We start from the raw sequence: 22,398 nt of genomic DNA, 5'->3' as shown, positions 1-22,398 counted from the left end.
AAATCAAAGTGGGAAACTAAAGGGGAAATTGATTATTTTCTTTTGAGAACTCAAACTTCAACTGGCGTAGAGAGCAAGGGCACAAATAATGATTAAATGAATACAATACAGTTCTTTCATTCATTCAGTTTAGTTATGTAAGAAGTTATGTAAGAGAGAAATTCGAGAACCAAATATAATTTAAAGTTTTCCTAATTTGAGAAATCAATTCACAGCCCTATGTCAATATTGCTTTTTCTCTCATTTCACTTGAATTTGGATTCGACAGAAAATTCTTCATTTTCCTCCATTATATTTAGCTTTCATTGTAATTTTGGGCTTCAAAGATATTACATTGTAATGAGACCATAGGTATATTTTTGCAATTGAATCCATGCTTTTTATTGTGTTAATTTTTTCTTTTGTTCTAATAATTTGTGTAACCCCACCAAAATTTGGGTTACTAAGATTTCTCCAGAAATGTCGTCAGACTAGATTCCTACTTCCTTGGAAGACCCATGGTCACTGTTATTACCACCCCCCCCCCCCCCCTCCATTCATCCCTCCTCTGACGTCCGTACCCCACCTGTTTTCCAACAACCCCTCGATCAGTGCACTAGTAGCCCCCCAAGATTAGTCTCAAGATTTCCCCAGTAGCCAATGTCCAATGGTAAGCCTGTGTGTATTGAGACTGGTCAAGCCCTGTGAAATGCCCCTGCTGGTGTTAGACTATGTAGGTGTAATAAAACTCAAGGATGGAGCAAGCTAGCCAGTCTAGGGATATTGTTTTAAGCACCCCTCCCTTTTATTGGTGTGTAGGCACATCAAGAGAAATGAAAGGACCATGTCTCAGAAGAGGAAGGTCATTCTCTCTGGGACAAAGTAGTAGTTGCTTTGGGATTTAGAGACAGTGTCCTACCATGGGCAAAGCCTATACAGAGTGGACTGGTTCTAACTGTAGACCAACATTTTCTGTGACAATGACGTAGAGTGCACGTCTAGCCCAAATTCTGTCCTCTCTTATTCCTTTCCCTTTCCATTTCTCTGCCCCCCCCCCCCCTAATTTCCAATGAACTGTTTAGGCTAGCTTTGCGTGTGCCTTAAAGTAGAGTAACTCCATACATTACTAGATTTACTTTGCTCGTGTTACATTTTATATTACAGATACTGTTGTGCTATATATTATCAATGGCTGTAAGGGTATGACTGTTTGCAAGATTATTATTTGATATGTCAAACGTTCAGAACAAAGTGTGATCCACACACTTCAGCATAAGAGATATGAGTGTGCATTCCTCCCCTTTCAAACCAGGGTTCACTCCTGTGAACCTTAGATTAATCAGAGCCAAAAATCTTACGCTTAAGGTCAGCAAAGACTTAATTGTATAATTGCATTTGTTTGGTGACACGTGTCACCGAAACTGAGTCTTGATTATTATTGCTGATTGTTACTGTTACATTCACCATTTTTGTTATGTTGTATCAAAGAGCCAACACTCGTGTGCAGGAAACAAAGCGATGGCAGGTAAAAGTTTGAAGCAGATTGGTCTGGATTGGTGCAAGAAGGAGGAGATTAGAGTAGAGAATGCCCTCCTACTTGCAACAGGTGTAAAGACTGTGCCAACAGAGGTGTTTGCACTGGCACTGTCAGAGTTATATCCTACATTACTTGAAGTGTTAAGACGGGATGATCCCGATACAGGGGAAACATTGCTCCTGTGTGAATTTGAAGATGCAGTTGCTATGTTATTATAGGATTACAGGCACAGATTGTCATTCCAGTAGATGGGGAGACTATGTGCAAAGTAGTGCGGTTGGACGGTTTAGGACCAGTCAGAGGAAACAGGGTCAGTGTCAAGGACCTGAGGGAGAGAGGTTTAGTTAGGGAATGGAGAAAAGCAGGACGTAGAGCTCAGGAAGTCCAGTCTCAAGACATCCCTACTACTAACAACCTTCCACCCCCTTCCCCTGGTATCAGTGAACCATCCATGTCCTTCCCTGATCGAGACATTCCAATTTTAGCAGCTTCACTAGCACGGTGTGGGCTGACCACAGGGTATCGGAAACTTCGATGCTTCTCCGGTGCAAAGACAGCAGCGCGTGATGAGGATAGCTACCCCATCTGGATAGAGCACGTTGAGAGCCAGATGGAGGAGTGGCAGACTCTGGATGATGCTGAGCGGCGCAAGCGCATTCGTGAGTCATTGCGTCCGCCAGCGTCGAGCATCATTACAGACCTTAGGCGCGAGAATCCCCAGGCCTGCTCTGCAGACTACCTCAGGGCTCTGGATCTGGCTTTTGGCGATACTGACACGGATGATGAACTGTTTGTCAGATTTCATCAGACAGTCCAGGCTGAAGGTGAGTCTCCCTCTGAGTATCTTTCTCGTTTACAGGAAGTCATGCGCCATGTGGTTAGGCGAGGAGTTGTCAAGCCACATGACGCCAACAAGGTGAGACTCCGACAGTTCATCCGGGGCATTCTCTACCATGAAATGCTCCTAGTAAACCTACAGCTCAGGGAGCGCCTGGAGAAACCACCGTCCTTCCTGGAACTCCTGTCTTCGGTAAGGAAGCAGGAAGAAGAGGAGAGGGTGAAGAAATCTCTGTCTGCCCCAAGACCCCCCGTCAGCACAAAACCAAAGCAGGCTGCCCACCGTAAGGTAGAGCCCTCTATTCTGCCACCCCAAACAGCCCCTCAACCCCATGTCCTTCCCCAACCAGCACCTCCACCAGCACTCCCGGACAAGCCCCTAATTTATGTAACCCGAATGTTACACTCCCGAGTTCATAAATAAAGAATATCACACTTGGGATTAAGTTTTGACAAAATAATCCGATGACAAACTTTATTAGCTTGTTTGTCGTTCAACAAAGTACATCATTCAATTCAATTCATTCACAGACTCAATTGTGACCTTTGCCACATTAGCATAATTAAATATTTGCCAGTGTTCGACGATAATTCGACTCGTTGCTGTCTCTTTGTTTCTCTCGCGGGTTATCCTGTCGACGAGCCCAGAGCAGTCACAAACCAGTCGTACACGGTAGCTGATGCAATGCTCAGTAGCCGTCAGTCACGCTGAGCCAAGCAAAGGCTGGCCAAAGCTCTCGTCCAAATATGTATCTAGTCAAAAGAGTTTACAAGACACAGGACTTTCCTAATATTGTGTCTTTCTGATCAATAATATTTCTTCAGGAGTATGGAAGTCCACTCCAAAATCTGATCTGAAACACTGTCTCTACATATACATGCCTCATAAACATATATGAGCACATTAGACAATACAGATACAAACTCCAGTCGTATACATTCAAATGTTTGTCAATTCATCTTGACACACAAATGCTAACAGTCAGTGTAGCCTCTCGAACTTCAGTTTAACATTTCAACATTCTGAATTATATGCAACACTGCTCCCCAAATAAATCTTTGATCTATATGATCAACTGGCAGTATAGTTGCTTCATCTGGGGTCGACAAATAATGTGACTCCGATTCAAATCTCATAGTTTGAGTGGAAATAATGCTCCACGCACACAATAATTACACTGGGCAGTTGTACACTTTACCACGCGTGTACAGTTAACATGTATACACTCTAAAAGCATGAATATATATGACATTCATATATTCACAAGCGAACAGCTATTCCTCACATTTAGTTCTTTGCAAGGTTCTTCACATCTAGTGGCTAGTCCTCCCCCTCTAGAGTTAAACATTCCACATGTCAATAGTGCAGTGACCTCTGCCACTCACGGCTAACGGTCAGTGGTCATAAATCTGTCAGTCCAAACGAGGGGGGGGGGGTTGCTCACTGTTGACCTCAACGTTTACGAGCATAGCCTCACTTTCTCTGAGTGTGAGGATCTACAGGACATTTCAATATACATGTATGCAATCAAACATCTGACTTCTAATTCCAAGTCAGTTTCCCAATTTTGTCTGTCTAATAATGAACTTGAGTGTATGCCTAATCATGTCCATTCATAAAACATTCGAAGCGCAAATACCTTGAAGTGCATTGCAATATATCTTCAAATAATATACAAGCAACAATCATCAATCATCAATACTTTTGGCATAACATATGATAACTTCGGAATTTATATACATGATATCAGAGTCTTCTTCTTAACAAGCAACCTCCATGTCTATTGATTGGGGTTCATAATTACAAACACTCTCCAATGCAATACATAACATGAGAAATACAATGACTTACCTAGTCAAAAGAGCCAACACTCGTTTTCACTACAAGTTGCTCCACACGGCAGTCAGTGGATGTAGGTGCCACAACCAGTTGTATCACAGGCACATAAAATATCTATATAAAATATATTGTTGTGTTTAATACATCGTTAATGCGAATGAGATGTATGTATCTGCATTCTAATTGAGTGCTTATATGATTCTGATATATGATTTGTCTAGTATGTTAACTAGATCAGTGTTTGCATGAGTATAAACAATGTGTTATATAGCTATGCTGGTTAGGCAGCAGCTCTAGTGACCAAGGTCACAGGAGTGCAACTTTAAAGCCCTGTAGCCAGAATGCTCGAGAGTGACTGGAAAGCCTGTCGTTACTGCCCTTGGTCAATGTTAAGACTTTGTCTGGCCAAGTGGATGGTCAGCACGTCAGTCATGTTCCTGGAAGGCAAGGGGAATGAGTGACCTCTAGCCAATGAGGCAGACTTTGAATGATGTCATAGAAACATGAACCAATGAAATTTCTGCTGGTCAGTTAACTTCCTGGAAGTTTCTGATTTTCTAGAGAAAGTTTGTAATATTAACATTTTACATAGAGACAGAAAAGTATAAAAGCCCATAGCTTTGGAGCAAATAGGCATATCTGCTTCCTGCCAGCGCTTTGAGGCCTGCACCCACTTTGCTTGTTACATCTACTGTGTGATCCAGAAAGTTCTCACACACGTTTATCTGCTGAGAGGTTACCACAAAATACTGGTAAATCCTTACAAGCACCAACTGTATTGTTATATCATTATGTGCCTGTGATACAACTGGTTGTGGCACGTACATCCGTTGACTGCCGTGTGGAGCAGCTTGTAGTGAAAACGAGTGTTGGCTCTTTTGACTAGATACATATTTGGACGAGAGCTTTGGCCAGCCTTTGCTTGGTTCAGCGTGACTGACGGCTACTGAGCATTGCATCAGCTACCGTGTACGACTGGTTTGCGACTACTAGAGAGAGACAAAGAGACAACAACGAGTCGAAATATCGTCATACACTGGCAAATATTTAATTATGCTAATGTAACAAAGGTTACATTTGAGTCTGTGAACATATTGAATTGAATGATGTACTTTGTTGAACGACAAACAAGCTAATAAAGTTTGTCATTGGATTATTTTGTCAAAACTGAATCCCAGGTGTGATATTCTTTATTTATGAACTCGGGAGTGTAACATTCGGGTTACACAAGAATGAATATGAATCTAAAGTGTTCAAAGCTTCATGCCATTATGTACTTTCCAGCCCTGGTATTGTAGGGGGTAATGCACGTATAGAATAGCACAACATACTCACAGGTAAAGCGCTGTTGGTAGGGATGTCAGAATTTCATGCCATTGTAATACATTTAACAAAGTAACTTTGCTTTCAGACTAGTTGTCACACATCTATTGGCTGTGAATCCATTTCTATAAGGCATAGTTCATATCTGCAAAGTGTGTGTACTTGATTATGGGGACAATTTATGGTTCAAACTTAACACCCTAGCAGTAACGCACAGTACCGGTAACTAACAGTAAGTGCAGTACGTGGGACTACATGAAAGTCGCGTAATTTTTCCAGTCTCTCCGCTGTTTCTCCTTTGCTCTTGTCTACTGCTTTTAATTCCTGATCCTTTTCTTGGGATGGTTTGTTTTGTCAATGAGTTCTCCTTCATTTTCCTCCATTGCTTCATCAAAATGTGATGAGTTTTTCAAGATATTTGTCAGATTTGCGTGGTAATTTTAACAGAAAGCCAAAACGCCAAAAGCCAACTTCTATTGTTTACAGATTAAGTCAGTAGACAATGGTAAAGGGTAAAGTCAATGCTGCTCTCTGATTGGTCAATTTTCCGATGATGTCATTGGAGTGGATGTAGTACCTTTTGAAACCGAACTGATTTTGAAATGTAATTTTTAAACACTATGGCCCGAATTCACGAAGGTGGTACAAATGAAACCATGGCTTAAACCATGGACAAAAACCATGGAGCGCCAAGTGTCGCACGGAATATTTCATTACGAAATTGGTCATTTCGTCGACAAAAATGACCGTTTCTTGACGAAATGTTCATTTAGTGACAAAATGTCGTCATTTTGTTACAAAATAATCATTTCATCGACGAAATGGCTGATTTCGTAACGAAATATTCCATGCGACACTTGGCGCTCCATGGTTTTTGTCCATCGTTTAAACCATGGTTTCATTTTTACCACCTTCGTAAATTCGGGCCTTTTTCTGGTTGGAAATTCAGCTTTTCGTAAGTATAGGTATAAAGAGTTCCTAAAAATTAGTACATCAAGACCAAAAAGTGGATTTTGATGGAAAATGGATGTAGTACCTTTTGCAACTGAGCTCTTCATATAGGCGTCAATCTTCATTAATTTTGAGGAAAGGAATCGCACTTGGTGAATATACATGTACTTTAAATTTCCCTGCAGACCATGGATAAATATTTCTAAATAGACTTTGAAATAAGAAAACCGGCGCTCGAAGGGATTGAGTGAGATTCGACACGTGTTTACCTTTCATCCTACAATCGTCCCAAGGAAGAAGAGCAACTGAAGGACTATGCCAATTTTGCTTACCACCCCCCCCCCCCATAGGAATTTCAATGACAAAAGTATGAAATTCAAATTCGTATTGTTTGAATGTACTGCTGATTGGACCTAACATTATACAATTTATTGAGATGAAAAAGAAATAATACATGAACACATATTAATGTAGAAGAAAGTAGGAACTTGATGGCCTGAGTTTCATTTTCAGGCGGTCAAGTTCCTACTTCGTGCAACCAATAACGAGGAATATGGAGTAGACTTATCTTAAGAAAGGAAAAAAAAAAGGCATACACAACCCATGAAGGCTTGCAAAGTTGAAATAGTGTAACTATGACTGCTTAAAGGTTCTACGTTGATATGTGTCAGTGTATTCTTTTTTTTTTCATCTCAATAAATTTCAAATTGTATGGTAAAATCAACAATGCATTCAAAAGACAACGACGATCTAATCATATTTCTTGATGATGCTGCGTGTTGACAACGCCCTGGTACTTAACGACACAACGACCATGTATCAATAAAAGACAAACTGACACATAGTGATCTCACATAGTCCCGCAAAAGTAAACCAATAAGATAGCAATAAAGAACAAAGAAGACGCATACAATGTTCACGTTATCAGCTTCAATGTAGTCGAAACTGTGTTTTTATTTTTCCCGAAGGTGTCAATCACCCTTCCCTATTATGCTCGTCTGTACAGTCCTATACAGTGCCTAATGTGCCTATGTTCCTTCTCGTGAAGCCCGAGTTCAAATTTTAGAATGAACAGATGGACCTATACTGCAAAATAAATAATCATCATAAATCCTAATATATTCAAAGCTGAATGAAAAAGACACGCATACACGGCCCCAAACTAACTAAATTCAGGACATCTTGTAAATTGAATGCAATTATTTGTAACTTGGTTGCCTATACACGAATTTGAATGAACGACGAGATTCTGTCGCGAGCTTGAGATGAATTTGAATACTCATTGCTAAAATGCGTGCTCCTCTCTTAAATTTGAATGCGCCGATAGTGAATTTGAATGCTGCCGTAGTGAATTTGAATGCTTCGATAGTGAATTCGAATGACCGGATTTTGAATTTGATTGCTGTTTCAGTGCTGCGAGCGTTGAATGCGTGAAATTGAATGCTGATGCTCGGAATAAGAACCTGAGTGACGAAAGTATGAAATTGACCGGGAAAACCTATAATAAAAGTCGTGGTCTGTCAATTTTATTAGGATCGCTTTTTTGGATATCTCAGTTATATCAAGACCAATCTTCATCAAATAAACGTTGAATCCTTCTTGGAATAACATGCTCTTTCATATCATAAGAGGTTTCTCATTATCTCACAAAAAATGTTATAAAGCTGACGTTAGGCCGTTGTTAGGTCTCAACCAAAACTGTACGATCCCTTTAATCAAGAAAGCTCAAGATGTCAAAATTCGTTATTGTCAGATTTCGAGATCAAGTTCTATTCTACATGTTTCACAAGGAAGGTTCTTATCAATATAAGGTGTAATGATTTTAATGCAGACAACAGCTATAGGAAACAACCAATCAGAATTAAGTACATGTACTGAGGCTCTTACCCCGGTAACATTAATTGAAATTATCAAACTTGCAAACATTTTTTTAAGAGGTCTGGTCGAGAAGTGGACGGGGAGATGTCCACACATCTCGTCGATGATTCTGTAGACTTCACTTCACTGTCAGAACCCAGTCCTGTCAAATAATATATGTTTTCCCGTCCAATTTCATCAGATTTGCATTCGAATTGATGAAAAGGCGTTCAAATTCAAGCGATTTTTGTCACTGCTCTCCTCTCACGGTTCATTTTAATTCTTTCAGTATTCAATTTCCTTTCATGGCATTCCTTTTAGATTTTATTTTATTCAATTTAGAGAGAAATTCATTGAATTTAACGACTCAAAGTTGGCATTCAATTTCGCGCCAACTGGATAGACGTTCAAATTCGTGCCAAATACCAGTTTCAATTTCATTTAAAGGAACACAACTGCGCATTTTTAACGTTCGAATTCAATCAACATACACAACGTCAACAGGCCTTTTTTTCACTGTCATACGATTGGATGACACAATTTTATTTTCATTTCAAAGTCTCATTTAATTATCTTATTTGTATTGGTTGTATTTCTTTCCTGTCGACCTTTCTGTCACTTTCAATTCATTTCTAACAGTATGGATGTAACATTAGGAAATAGCCATGTCCTCTACGTCCAAATCCACATTGATCCATTTTTCGATTCAATTCAATTCAATTCAATTCAAACTTTATTTTCACTTTTTCTTTCCAACAGAATGTACAAGAAACAATATTATGAGTTTGACATGGGAGTAACAAAATATACATAACCAGACAGGATTAACAACATGTTCATGTCTACATGATCAGTACAACAAAGATACATACACTCTATATACACTCTGCGAAAAAAAAAATGGAGGTACCCACTCAAAAGACTATGCTTGTATCATGTGGGTACCTCTGAGGGAAAGGGGGAAATAAGGGGGTGAAAAGCTTACAACTACAAAGAGAGCGGGAAACTGGGAAAGTCGGGAATAGAGAGAAAAAAAGCAAAAGTGTGTAGGCCTAAAGAGGGAACAAAAAACAGTGAAAAGAGGGAGAGAGAGAGAGAGAGGGAGAGAAAGAAAAGCCTACATAATTTTGATTCCATTCCTTAATTCCCCGTGTCCATATCATAAGTTGCCTCAATCGGCAGATCGGATCAGCTGTAGATAGACCTATTTCACCAAAGGGTTATATCGCCAGTTTAGCTGGTTGTCAAGGTCATGCTTCATTTGTAATTCTGTCCGTATTCTAGATCTTCACGCATACACTGTAATGTATCTATAATGTAGCAGCGGCTAAAATCGTGTATGAATAAAGTGTAAATGTATGTGTTTGAAATTGAGGTTATACGAATTACTAGCTAGTATGAGTACAAAATCACATTTCAAGGTATATCAAGTTTGCATATCCAAACAGCTGAGTAACTGCAAAGAATAAACATGATAAAGGCAACGACGAAAAAGACTGCCTGTATACTTTGTAATTGTTTGCCTTATTGTGAATTTGAATTTCTTAACGCTCTCCACGGCGGTGCTGATGCGAAATTGAATGCGTTGCACTTGCATTTTTTATTTGAATGCCCTTTTTACACCCTTACAAGTGTGAAAAAACTCATGAAATCGCTTGCTGATGAAATTAAATTGAATGAACTAGTTGCCTTTTTGAATGTCGATCTCGGTGAACATTCTAATTCTCTCGAAGTTGAATGACCGCATCGTTGAATCGAATGCAAATCTTATGAAATTGGGCGAGAAAACCTATAATAATGATAATAATTAACAGTGCTTATATAGCGCATAACACATAGTGCATAAAATGTCCCTATGCGCTCAACAAGTACAAAGATTATACAAAAAACATACAATTCTAATTACAGTGGTGGTGCCGAGTTTCATGTTTGCTTATACACTGTAAATGAAATAATGCGTTTTCAAAACAGACTTTTTTCACATCTGACTGTTGATCCTCATTAAAGAGGAGTACTCTCTAAAAAAAATCGAGTGAAAATTTTCACTCTAAAAAGAGTGAATACAAAAAAGAGTGAATTTCGAGTGAAATTGGAGTGAATTTTGAGTGAAAATGAGCATTTTGAGCATTTTCACTCAAAATTCACTCCAATTTCACTCGAAATTCACTCTTTTTTGTATTCACTCTTTTTAGAGTGAAAATTTTCACTCGATTTTTTTTTAGAGAGTAGGTAAAAGATCTCTCCGCAATATCACGGAGCAGAAACAGCAATTTTAACGGGGGGAGGGGAGGAGTATACCGTAAAAATGTCAAATGGAGATTTTACGATGTTACTCTTAAAAAGTTACATTGTATGTAGACCTTTTGCAATGATCATGTGTCGTATCACTTCTACGTGCCGATACGATGTGAATGCTTTCCCGATTAAATAAAGTACAGACAAAGGAAAAGACAAGGTAATGAAGATGATTATAGCTCTAAAGGCGTCCAATTAAAATCAATTAACTCGGTACAGTGAATTCAACTGCGGTGCAGATTTACATCATAAAGTTTGGGAAAGGGACATAGAATTGTTCTTAAATTGAGATGCTGTTGAAGGGGTATAGTTTCTTTTATGTACTATGTTAAGAACAAAACAGACCTAACCGAAAGTCTCATTTTGGAGTGACGTCAGGGATCACTCCAAAATCTTCGAGTGATCCCTGACGTCACTCCAAAATGAGTGAAAATGAGCATTTTCACTCAAAATTCACTCCAATTTCACTCGAAATTCACTCTTTTTTGTATTCACTCTTTTTAGAGTGAAAATTTTCACTCGATTTTTTTTTAGAGAGTAGGTAAAAGATCTCTCCGCAATATCACGGAGCAGAAACAGCAATTTTAACGGGGGGAGGGGAGGAGTATACCGTAAAAATGTCAAATGGAGATTTTACGATGTTACTCTTAAAAAGTTACATTGTATGTAGACCTTTTGCAATGATCATGTGTCGTATCACTTCTACGTGCCGATACGATGTGAATGCTTTCCCGATTAAATAAAGTACAGACAAAGGAAAAGACAAGGTAATGAAGATGATTATAGCTCTAAAGGCGTCCAATTAAAATCAATTAACTCGGTACAGTGAATTCAACTGCGGTGCAGATTTACATCATAAAGTTTGGGAAAGGGACATAAAATTGTTCTTAAATTGAGATGCTGTTGAAGGGGTATAGCTTCTTTTATGTACTATGTTAAGAACAAAACAGACCTAACCGAAAGTCTCAGAGTATTAAAGAGTGTTTCACAGGGACATAAACTACTGTTTCTACTCGCCGCTATTCCCCATACACTGCCATACAGTAATAAAGACAAGGAAGCGAAGGCAGCTACTACAGGAGACACGTCGCCAATTGCGCTACAAAACGTGAGGTAAGTATCCCATATCATGTCATATGCATTGCTATATTTTTTAATATGAGAGAAAATGTATCGGCATTAAAAAATGAAATTTAAAAAAAAATAAAAGATAACACAGGGCCAAGGTTTGTCTACTCAGCGTCATTTTTCTATTCAATATCATTCTAATGTGCTCTTCATTGTTCTTGTTGCTGCTGCAATGGTTACTGAATGTGCAATAATAAAAGAACTGCAGCTGTTCTTTTATTATTGCACATTCAGTAAACATTGCAGCAGCAACAACAACAATGAAGAGCACATTAGAATGATATCAAATAGAAACATTATGCTGAGTATATAGACAAACCTTGGCCCTGTGTCATGAAGAGTTGTATTGATTATACAGTTGATTTCAATCATAAGTCTTTGACAGTCTGTGTGTTAAGGAAATTTAGAATCGATTATATCTTGTGATAAAACGGGACCCATGTCAATCAAATTCACAGACGTGGATAGTAGGCCTACTATAATTATCGTATGACAAGTAAGCGTGGAAGCTTTCTTTCTTTATTTTATTTTTTGAGACGAGTCCCTCTTTATTAAGTAAAAATGAATGTTTTCATCTAAAATCAAAGTACAATCGCAGAATAATATCCTATTCAATTCAGCTGATACAGCTTTTAATTCAGCTTTTTTCTTTTCGGCCTACTCTTACAAGTTAGCATAATGTGCAATTCCTTCTTTAAACAATGTATTTATGAAAAAAAAATATTCAGCACTCGAAACAATATAATTTGAATTTGTTCAATGTTGAAGGAATTGAATATGTTTGAAAAAGCAATGATATGTGTTCTTCGACTTTTTCGACATTTTCTTTGACAGTTTAAGGTAATTAAGGGCTCATAAAATTTTCGCGATAACATTATGATTGGTAATCACACTAGTTAGTTGATAATTATAGAGGAAACAGTATCTGTTGAAAATTGGAATTGAACATAACATAAATGAACTTTTCATGCATTTTCAGATTGATATGGAGCTGCACTGGCTTGCGTGGCTTTTACCCCTGAGTAAGTATCCACTGTAGATGAAAGACAACTTTCCAATGTCACCGAAATGACTTGTGAAGCCATGCTATTATACGTTGTGGTAATCATGGTAATAGAATTCAAATCATCCTTAAAGTGATATCATGGAACATATTAAGATTAATGAAGTGTTGTCGCTATCACAGTGGAGTACTTGAACAGATTAATAATTTCATGTTTGGATAATCTGGAAACAATAGGAAAAATCAGTGTATGGATGACATGATTTATCATCGTAGTTTTCTATACTAGAAGCGTATTTCCAATTTCCCCTCGATTTATTGATTTTATTAATGTATTGAACCTGCAACAACTCACAATGTTCAAACTTTAAGTTTACTACTTGATATCTATTATAAAATTACTTTTCATATATCTATTTGATATTGCTACTCCGACAGAGCATTCGTATTGAAATTGCATTTCTTTCATTGGATAACAAATTATTGATGGAACTTCTAGAGTAAATTGAATTGGGTGAGTTAAGAAAGAAATGTATCACACCTATTCTGATTTCTTAATTAGAGAGAAACAAAACCTTCGGTGTTTTGAAATACTGTTGCCAATTTAAGAAGCAACACTGCAAATGAAAAAAAAAAGCTCTACAATTCTGTTTCAGTCATTCCTATATGACACAAGAGCACACCAGAAAACCTCAGACCAGAAACTTGGGTTTCTTGGATTGGATTTTGTCTCGAGTAAGCCGGGTTTTTCATTGAAAGATTCCAAAAATTCGGTTACAGCTCGTTGTTCACCAAGTTTCGTTATTTCTAAAATACATGTGCATGATCCCGAAGGTTTACCAATCCAAAATGAGATTAGTTTCTTATTTCCGATGCTTCTGCAATGTTTATACGTAGCTTCCTTTCAAAGAGTAACGAACCTTATTTTATTTTTACAAATCTTCGATACACTGTATATCTCCACCCATATTCAGTTTACCCGTACCCGTTTTCATTTCCAGATCAAAGAACATCCAGGTATAAAACGATTTCGTTAATGTGTGGTGCAGTTTAAGTATCGCAATTTTGCAATCAAATTAAGAAGTGGCGGCTGTAAACTTGTTTAGTCGAGCATCACATACGAAACAGATGAGAGACTTTAAGCGTCTAGTTTTTAGGGGATATACTTTCAAATTCAAATTCAAACTTTATTTTCACTTTTTTTTCAACAGAATGTACAAGAAACAATATGATAAATTTGACATGCGATATAATAGCAAACGTTTCCATCAATTTATTCTTAACGAACATCCTTTGCTACAAAAATCTATTACGCAATGCTTTGAGGAACCTTTGTACTAGGTGTTACAAAAACATTTCCCATTTTTGACGCTTAATAGCTCAAAAACTACATATTAGATAAATCTGTCATTGATATGAGTGATAGCTGAATAGTGTACAATTTAGTTGGAGGTGATTTGAATATGAAAACCATTACCAGTTTCATGAAATCCATGATCAATTTCAAAGTCAGGTTCCAGATTTTGGTCAAATTTGAACCCTCTGTCTAAAAAACAAAACAAAACAAAACGTAAACTTTACACAGGAACTAATGATGTGTATATAATTATGGGTGTGTACTTACAATGACCCATGAACAATGGGCCTGGATACAACCTGTTCAAAGCTCTGCTCCAAGGCACATGAATGCTTATTAATTATTCATGACGGATTGCCCTGGGCACTGCTAGTACGAATTCCTAGCAAAGGGTGAAATGCATGCATATGAAAAAAGTAAGCACATGTTACCATGCGCTTGCATAGTTAACCACATTTCAGAATGAATAAATGTGAAAGTGGAATTCCTCATGACTAAACAATGGAGCATTCAAATCCTGGTTATTGTCCAGGACCATTGTCTGGATGTCAACTATACACTCCCATACACACCAATTGCTTTCTGTGCAAAGTTAAAGTTTTGTACAGTGGATTGAAAATAGAACAAAATCTGAAATCTTGCTGAAAAATTAATGTTTAATTTCATGAAACTGAATTATGCTGTCATTTTAAAATTGCCTGCAACAAAATTGTACACTATTCAGCTATTGCTCATGTTAATGTCAGTGTGATCTGATGAATAGTTTTTGAACTATTCAGGATCAAAAGCGGATTTTTTTTTTTCGTAACACCTATGTGCATTACGGGAGAAACTTGGCATAGACCATTTTGTGACAGTGCAACACAAAAACAACAAAAAGTTGCACGCCTTGATTTGACATGAGTACTCAAAGAAAGGTCAACCAAGTCAATCTTGAGTTTTTGGTACTTCGTGAAAAAGCAATACATCTTCTACATTTTCCTTAAGTTCGGGATCATAACGCGAATGGGATATTTGTTATTTGTTATTGTATAATTTTTTAATTTTCAATTTATATGCGCCTTCTGTTGCGCCGTTTGCCATAATATGAAGTGCGGAGGCACATCTTTTAGCTCGAAATACGTAGTATTTTTGTATTGCTGTGTGTGAGAATGAAATAAATGAATTGACTTGAATTGAATAAGTGATTTGAATTGGTTGATATCTATCTACCTATTATGTTTGGCTAGTCATGAATGTTCTTCATGATGTTAATGAGAGGACTGTTTTCTTTGGTTGTATACCCGTCAGATATGAAGAGGAGTTTGATTGCTACGTTAGCAAAAAACAAAAACAAAAATGTCAATGGATATCACTTGTTTCGTTTTTCATTTTCTCTTGTTTTGCTTTGTTTGTTGGTTAATTGAATCTTACTGCTTAAAAATGGAGTGTGGGTAAATAATGCCCACTCAGAACGACCTAATCTAGGTCGCCATGGGGGAACGCGGCCAACTCCAGCTGGACTTGACGGCTGTGATGACGTCATAAAAAATGGAGGACGAGTTGCACAAGTACTGAAGCACGAGGTCGATCGAAGGAGGGCCTTCTTGACGCCAGCGCAGGAACGTATCCCTGTCGTGAGGCTGGTGTGCAAGGATCCAGGTAAAGTAAAAGTGCCCGTTACAGGTCTGGGGAAGATTCCGTACAGAATCAGTAAATGAGTGAATGCAGTGATATTAGAACTACATGTCAGTGAATTTTGAGAAAAATGTGACCATTCGTTAAAAAGATGTGAAGATGTGAAGATGTTAAAAAGAAGTGACCACAACAACATATGTTTATCCAAGCACGGTAAATATAGAAAGAAAATAGTTTAACCTTTAGATTGGTGAGGGAATTCCTCAACGAATAGGAAGAACGATGACTCGTCTTCAAGAAATTTACAAAGAAGAATTATGATGATGAAAAAACAAAAACAAACAGAACTATACTTTTCTTTCATTTAACGTTAAGTTTTGTCCATATTCTTGACCAGGAAATGTATTTCACTTTTTAATCTGGAATATCATTTATGTATACTTTCATCCTTTTTTAACATCTCATTAACAGGTCGCTACGCACACACTTATACACACACACACACACACACACACACACATATTATATTTATTGTATGCAACATATAGATATGCATATAAACAATGGTGTTTGAATATACATACATGCATTTATAGATTTATATATAGATCTTTGTGTTTTATCCTTAGCCTGCCTTTCATCACCTTGTCCGGATAATTTGTTTTGTGTGGAAACAGTCTCAAGCTTTGAGTGTAAGTGTTACAACAGTTTAATGACCTTACTTTTCTTTCAAGAAAATGTCGTTTGCAGCATTTATAACACCTTATGTTGTACAGCGCTCTGAACACCAAAAAGCGATGTACAAAGCACTGCTATATTTAGGGGCTAAACTTATACACAGATTTCGTAATCGATATTATCATCATGACTATTATTTCTGTTATGGTCATTATCAATACATCAGACAGTCGAATAAAATACGTCCTCTGCTTTGAGTTTTTGATACCATTTCCAATATTTTATTCAAAATGGTAGTGCTTTGGTGCGAAGGTTGGGGGTCTTGCCTCTGCAGTGAAATGCGTAGGCTGCGTTCGAATCCCTGAACACGATTCTGTTCTCACTATACTGATACAGGTCCTAACATAATTGCGTTGTACTCTGGGACAGTGTTACAATAATTTACCTCGAAAATGTGTTTCCTCGTAATAAGAAAAAACAAATCAGAACCCCCCAAAACAGACTTTATGATAAGACAAAACACACCCTGTTCAACTTCTAGTCCTATAACTCCTTCCAGCTGTAAATCCTTTTTGTGTGATGATCGAAAGCTATTTGAATTCGAAAGTTAAGTTTTTGAAGATTTGGATAAAGTGTCATATACGCTATCAAATTATTGATTTGTTGAATTACGTAATTACGTTCTGTTTACCGGTATTCGTTTAACTCCACATGTTACTTCGAATCCCAAACCCTATATAGGCCTATAGACATTATATGAAATCTTTGTAGTTTGCTAAAGTAAAGAAAACTTTGCGCGAAAAGTTGCAGTGCAAAGAAAATGTTATCAAGATCAGTAAATGAAACATAAAGAAGACAATAATGGAATAGCATTTTGCATCTTATGATAATCTTTGCCTAAAAGAGTGCCTTTTACTGCATCCATATGTGCTTGCGCATATTCCCAAAAGGCGTCCCACCTGAAAAAGGCATCGTTCATGGAGGGAAAGAGAGAGACGTTCGCCTAATCGGCGGCCATAACAAACGGGATGGTGCAGTGGTAGTGAAGAGTGGCGCCACTGGTCAAGCTGGTTGGTTTCAGCTTCCCGCTTCACAGTGGGACTTGTTCCAAGCATCGGTCCTCTGCAGAGAGTTGGGCTATCCAGGCGTCCTTGCTGCCTACGCTATGGAGGGAAATCAGAATTCTTCGTCTCATACGTCGGCTGTTACGACAGCACCGTTCCACTTCCGGTGTAATGGTGACGAGTCAAGACTAGATCAGTGTTCTAGAGTCCCATCATTTTTCAAGGATTTCGGCAATCAATCAAGCTCCGATGACGTCCCGTGGTTTGCCCATGCCTCCTGCTGTACAAGTAAGAATACAAAATATTACTTACTGTATCGTGGGGAAGGGGAAGGGGTACGGATGAATGATCGGTGATCTCAGTACGGTATTAGTTCTATACTCCCTGCACCTTCACGTAATCATATACACATAGAGGTAATGCTTGTATTTTCAAAGGCGACAAAGGGAATGTTTGAGGTTTAGATTTGGAAGCTTGTTTGCTTTTAAGAGGAGGAAAAAACATGGCCTGCTTGATATTGATCGTTGGGTAGAAAGCTAATTTATGCTCGTGTTATAAGGTTATACAGTATAAGCGGAATAAGGTAGACACACAGTAGAGCCTGTACAAAAACGAAATTTCGCGATTGAAAGTGTGATTTTCTTTTGTAATACCCATAAGCTCAATCATCAAAAAGAAACACAACTCGGGAAAAAAAAGAAAGTCTGACTTTCAGATTGAACCGATTTAATTTCGTATATTGTCCTATTCTTCGTTTATATATTGACTTCGGCAGATAAGCCAGTTCGGAGTTAGTTCATGGACACATTGGTCCGAATGACCTTTCTTTTTCTCAGTCGGCTCGGGGCACTTACAGTCGTTTTCAGACCGACATAATACGTTTAAGATTTATATAACAATATGAGATTCATTAATCCTGTTCAAACAAAAGATGAACTGGCGTAGACCAGATGAACAGTATGATTTGTCAGTTTAGGGACAGAACCCATATTTCATTTCTTCTTCTTTTTTTCATTGGATGTATTAACAAGCTCTATTGATATTGCCAAATAAAACTTTTGCTGTCAGGTGGATGTGATGGCAAATAGGATTTATAAGGATTACACGAATACTTAGTAATCATTATATAATAAAAGTGTGTTACAGTGAATTTAAAAACCAGCACAGCCTGTTGGTACGAAGTGTAACTCCGAACTGGCTTATAAGCTCCTTATACTGATGATAGTATTATAGGGAGCTTTGATTTTCGCGACCCGGACGTTCAGAGGTGGAAAAAAAAAAAACTGTTCTGAGCATGCGCAAAATCGCTTATTAAAAGCGATAGCTCGCGTCGTCTGAGTTTTCACTACGCGTTCTGCCCTATTCTTACGTCCGCTCAATTCACGACGTAGAGTGCTGCTTGATGCTGATGTACTGATCATAATCATGGGGGCGCCAGTTTACTTTTTCTCATAGGTTGCGTAAATCTAAAGCTACTTTTCAACACAACGCATGGAGGGAGGCGGAGAACGGCCAACTCGATCGTCGTCTCAAACGTCGGCGTCGCAAATCTAAAGCTCCCTATCGATAAATCGAACACTTTAGCCTCAGGCAAGACGAAATTCGCTGGCGGAATCATCGAATGGTTGGTGTTTGGTGGAGAGAGAATGATGTGCAATCATTTCTCATACTTCCATGACAGAAAAGAATGTTTTCGTATAGATTCTATTTTGTCGTAATAACCACGAGTGTAAACACAGTGTATCGCTAAATCGTTCTGGTTAGCGTCTGTACTGACAAAAAGAATGATAACACAAACACAAACACAAACACACACACACACACACACACACTCACATACACACATATATAACCGGTCATGCCCGATGTTTTTACATGTATTTCGAATACCAGAGGAAACCATCTGGCCATCGCCAGAGAAGGTAAAACGTACGAGCGCACAGAAGAAGAAACTCTACTCTATAACGTTTTGCGAAGAGGACCAAAAAAATTGCAACAAACTGAGGACTACATTCAGCTGGGAGCCCAAGTACCGTAGTAGACGAACAATCATAGTAAGCATAAAAGTAGGACTACCCTACTATCAAGAACAGAATGATTGACGCATTTTGTGATTTTTTTTTGTTTTATGTGTGACTGTATGCGTATTTGTGATTGCCAGAGAGATGGAGAGAGAGAGAGAGAGAGAGAGAGAGAGAGGAAGAGCGAAAGGAAGGGGAAATTTACATTTTAACTAGCCTGACTAGTCCGCCTCCTACATGGAAGTCTATTAAACCAGAAAATAATTATGTTCGAATCTTACTTGCTTGTTCGCACTAAGATTACAGAAATTCAGGTTTTGATTTACATACAGTATAGCGCACCAAGATTTTGTACAAGCTGTATGTGTGCGCATATCTATTTTTATTCATTTTTGTGAAAAGATTATGGATATATAGGCCCTTACGGCTACAGTAGTTCTTTGCTATAACAGAAGAAGAACTGTTATGTTTGTCAACCGATAAGTAACACATTGTTCTGATGGGCTTTTAACATGTCCTGTTTGTAAGCAATCACAAATTTCATTAGTTCATTAGTTCTGTCGGGAGTACTGCTTTGTTTATCCATGATAATTCGGGTATTACTCTATTATACTCTTGTGCTGTGCATTCATTGTGCTGTTGAAATAATAAAAGTGAATGAAAACTACGGCAAAAGAAAACTATACTGACAGTCAGTATTAAAAAAAAAGCATCCATTATTTTGCAGGCTAAACTGTGAAGAAAATTATTTGTAGACACCTATATCTACTAGCAAACATATGTTTTAATCGCATTCTCTCTCTATTGCTCTCTCTCTCTCTCTCTCTCTCTCTCTATATATATATATATATATGTATATAAGTAACAAAGCTGCAACAAAGTTCATGCTGTATTCACCAACGGTTTATTTCTTCACACAAATTTTCGAGCGTCTCGCCGCCCTTTCTCAAGTGTTGATACTGAGAGAACACTTGAGAAAGGGCGGCGAGACGCTCGAAAATTTGTGTGAAGAAATAAACCGTTGGTGAATACAGCATGAACTTTGTTGCAGCTTTGTTACTTATCTTTTTATCTTGCCAACACGTGGACTACCTTATCAACATATATATGTATATATATATATATATATAATATGCATATTATACATTCAAGCATTTAGATAAACAAGTCTCGATACTATAGCGGTTCGCGGCGGAGGCATGAGAAATTAATATTGTTTCAGATAGGCAGAGTATACGTGGTATCATATACCTGTAAACGGTGTTCACATAACATGTTATATTTATTATTAAGGTAGTACTTATTGACTATTTTCTTATTTTTTTTTACTGATTTGCTTTGAACGGTTCACCAAGACTTAAATACCATTTAATAATATACTATTTTTGACAAAAACAATAGCGATAATTAGCCTTGAATATTTGGCTGTATTCATAAAACTGAAGAGATTATAATTTGCCACATTTGTCATATACCATGTATACTTGAAAGTGTATTGCGCAATGCATAAAAATGCAGAGATTATGATTTGCCGTATTTACTCCATTCTCAGTAAAAGTGTGCAAATACGGAATTTTGGTGTCGCCGACATTCCATGACAGTTTGCGGTTCCCTGAAACCTATTAGATACTATCTAAATGTTAATAATATATCACGAGGACATTATTTGTTAAAAATAAACACGATCAAATGCGGTTGTCTGCCTTTTTGTATAAAATTTTGCAGTTAAACTTCGTTAAGACCCCCAAAACGCAGTGTCGCCGGCTATTTTAGAATTATGTTTTATTGCTCCTCTCCGTCCACAAACACACTTTCCAAATATCATTTGCATGGACGATGAGCATATCATATGTGCTAATCACAATACTCGAAAAGTTCCAAATTTTTATTGACTTCTTTTTTTATAGCCTTTTGAAACCTGTCGCCAAATTCACCGCCAGATACGTTACCAGTTTCTTTAGTGTTACAGCATTGCGAAAATAACAAGACTATGCAATGACCCTGTGTATATGAAACCCTGAGGATATACCTCATACATTGCAAGTACTTAGATTTTTTGTGCGACAGATTTTTATTGAGAATACGGTACAATGTTTGAAATATCGGTTTTCTACATTTTTATTTCGACAGATACGTTACATACATTTCACGCCACCCACTGCGACAGATATTGCAATGTCAGACAAATTGTATATTACACAATACTCCTCGGAATGACGCATCGATTCAACATTAAAGTTCAGTACAAGTGAGAAATATTCGGTAGATATCGCTCTCATAATAACATGATCGACCATATACGTTACCACAGATACGTTACTCCAGATACGTGACCGAATTTTGCTCATTGGTCTTGTGCTTCCAGGGGATCAAATCTGGTCAAAATTCATCCCTACACATTACATGCTTCGTTTTGTTGGACCTCAGGATTATATTCTTACACCAAAAGGACAGGGAGGTGAAAAAGAGCAATACTTCCACATGATTTTTCTATCTGCGTCAGTGTCTTACAACTTAATGCCAAGTTTTCCGACAGATACGTTACCACATAATCAAAATGCTGAAAAAAAATTGTAAATGTTTTGACAAACAAATCGTTGTGTGCTCACAAACTCAAAAGTTCTATTCTATAAAACCCAGCCACTTTCATATTCTATGCAACAACTTTTAACGTTTATTTTACAAGACGAAGCTATGATTCAGCATATCAGTTTTTTGCTTTTCAGATTTAGCAGATACGTTACGTATTATTCAGGGCACCCACGGTGACAAATAATGTTATGTTAAACAAAGTGTTTATAAAACAATTCTGCATAGAATGACGCTTCCATAAAAAATCAAAGTTATGTTCAAATGAAGAATATTCAGTAGAAATTGCTCTGTAACTTCACCGACAGATTCATTTACCGTA

The 22,398-nt window shown here is 37.6% G+C and overlaps 1 pseudogene; it reads left to right on the top strand.

Annotated features, from left to right (window-relative positions):
- Positions 1 to 1,497: 1,497 nt before the first annotated feature.
- Positions 1,498 to 17,822, top strand: LOC139733635 (uncharacterized; annotated as a pseudogene).
- Positions 17,823 to 22,398: the final 4,576 nt, after the last annotated feature.

The sequence above is a fragment of the Diadema antillarum genome, unplaced genomic scaffold, assembly GCF_040938485.1.
Source record: "Diadema antillarum isolate AM-2024a unplaced genomic scaffold, OU_Dant_1.0 seq00000485_RagTag, whole genome shotgun sequence".
NCBI classification, from domain to species: Eukaryota; Metazoa; Echinodermata; class Echinoidea; order Diadematoida; family Diadematidae; genus Diadema; species Diadema antillarum.
The sequence above is the reverse complement of the archived record's forward strand: the minus strand, read 5'-3'. Positions and strand labels throughout refer to the sequence as shown.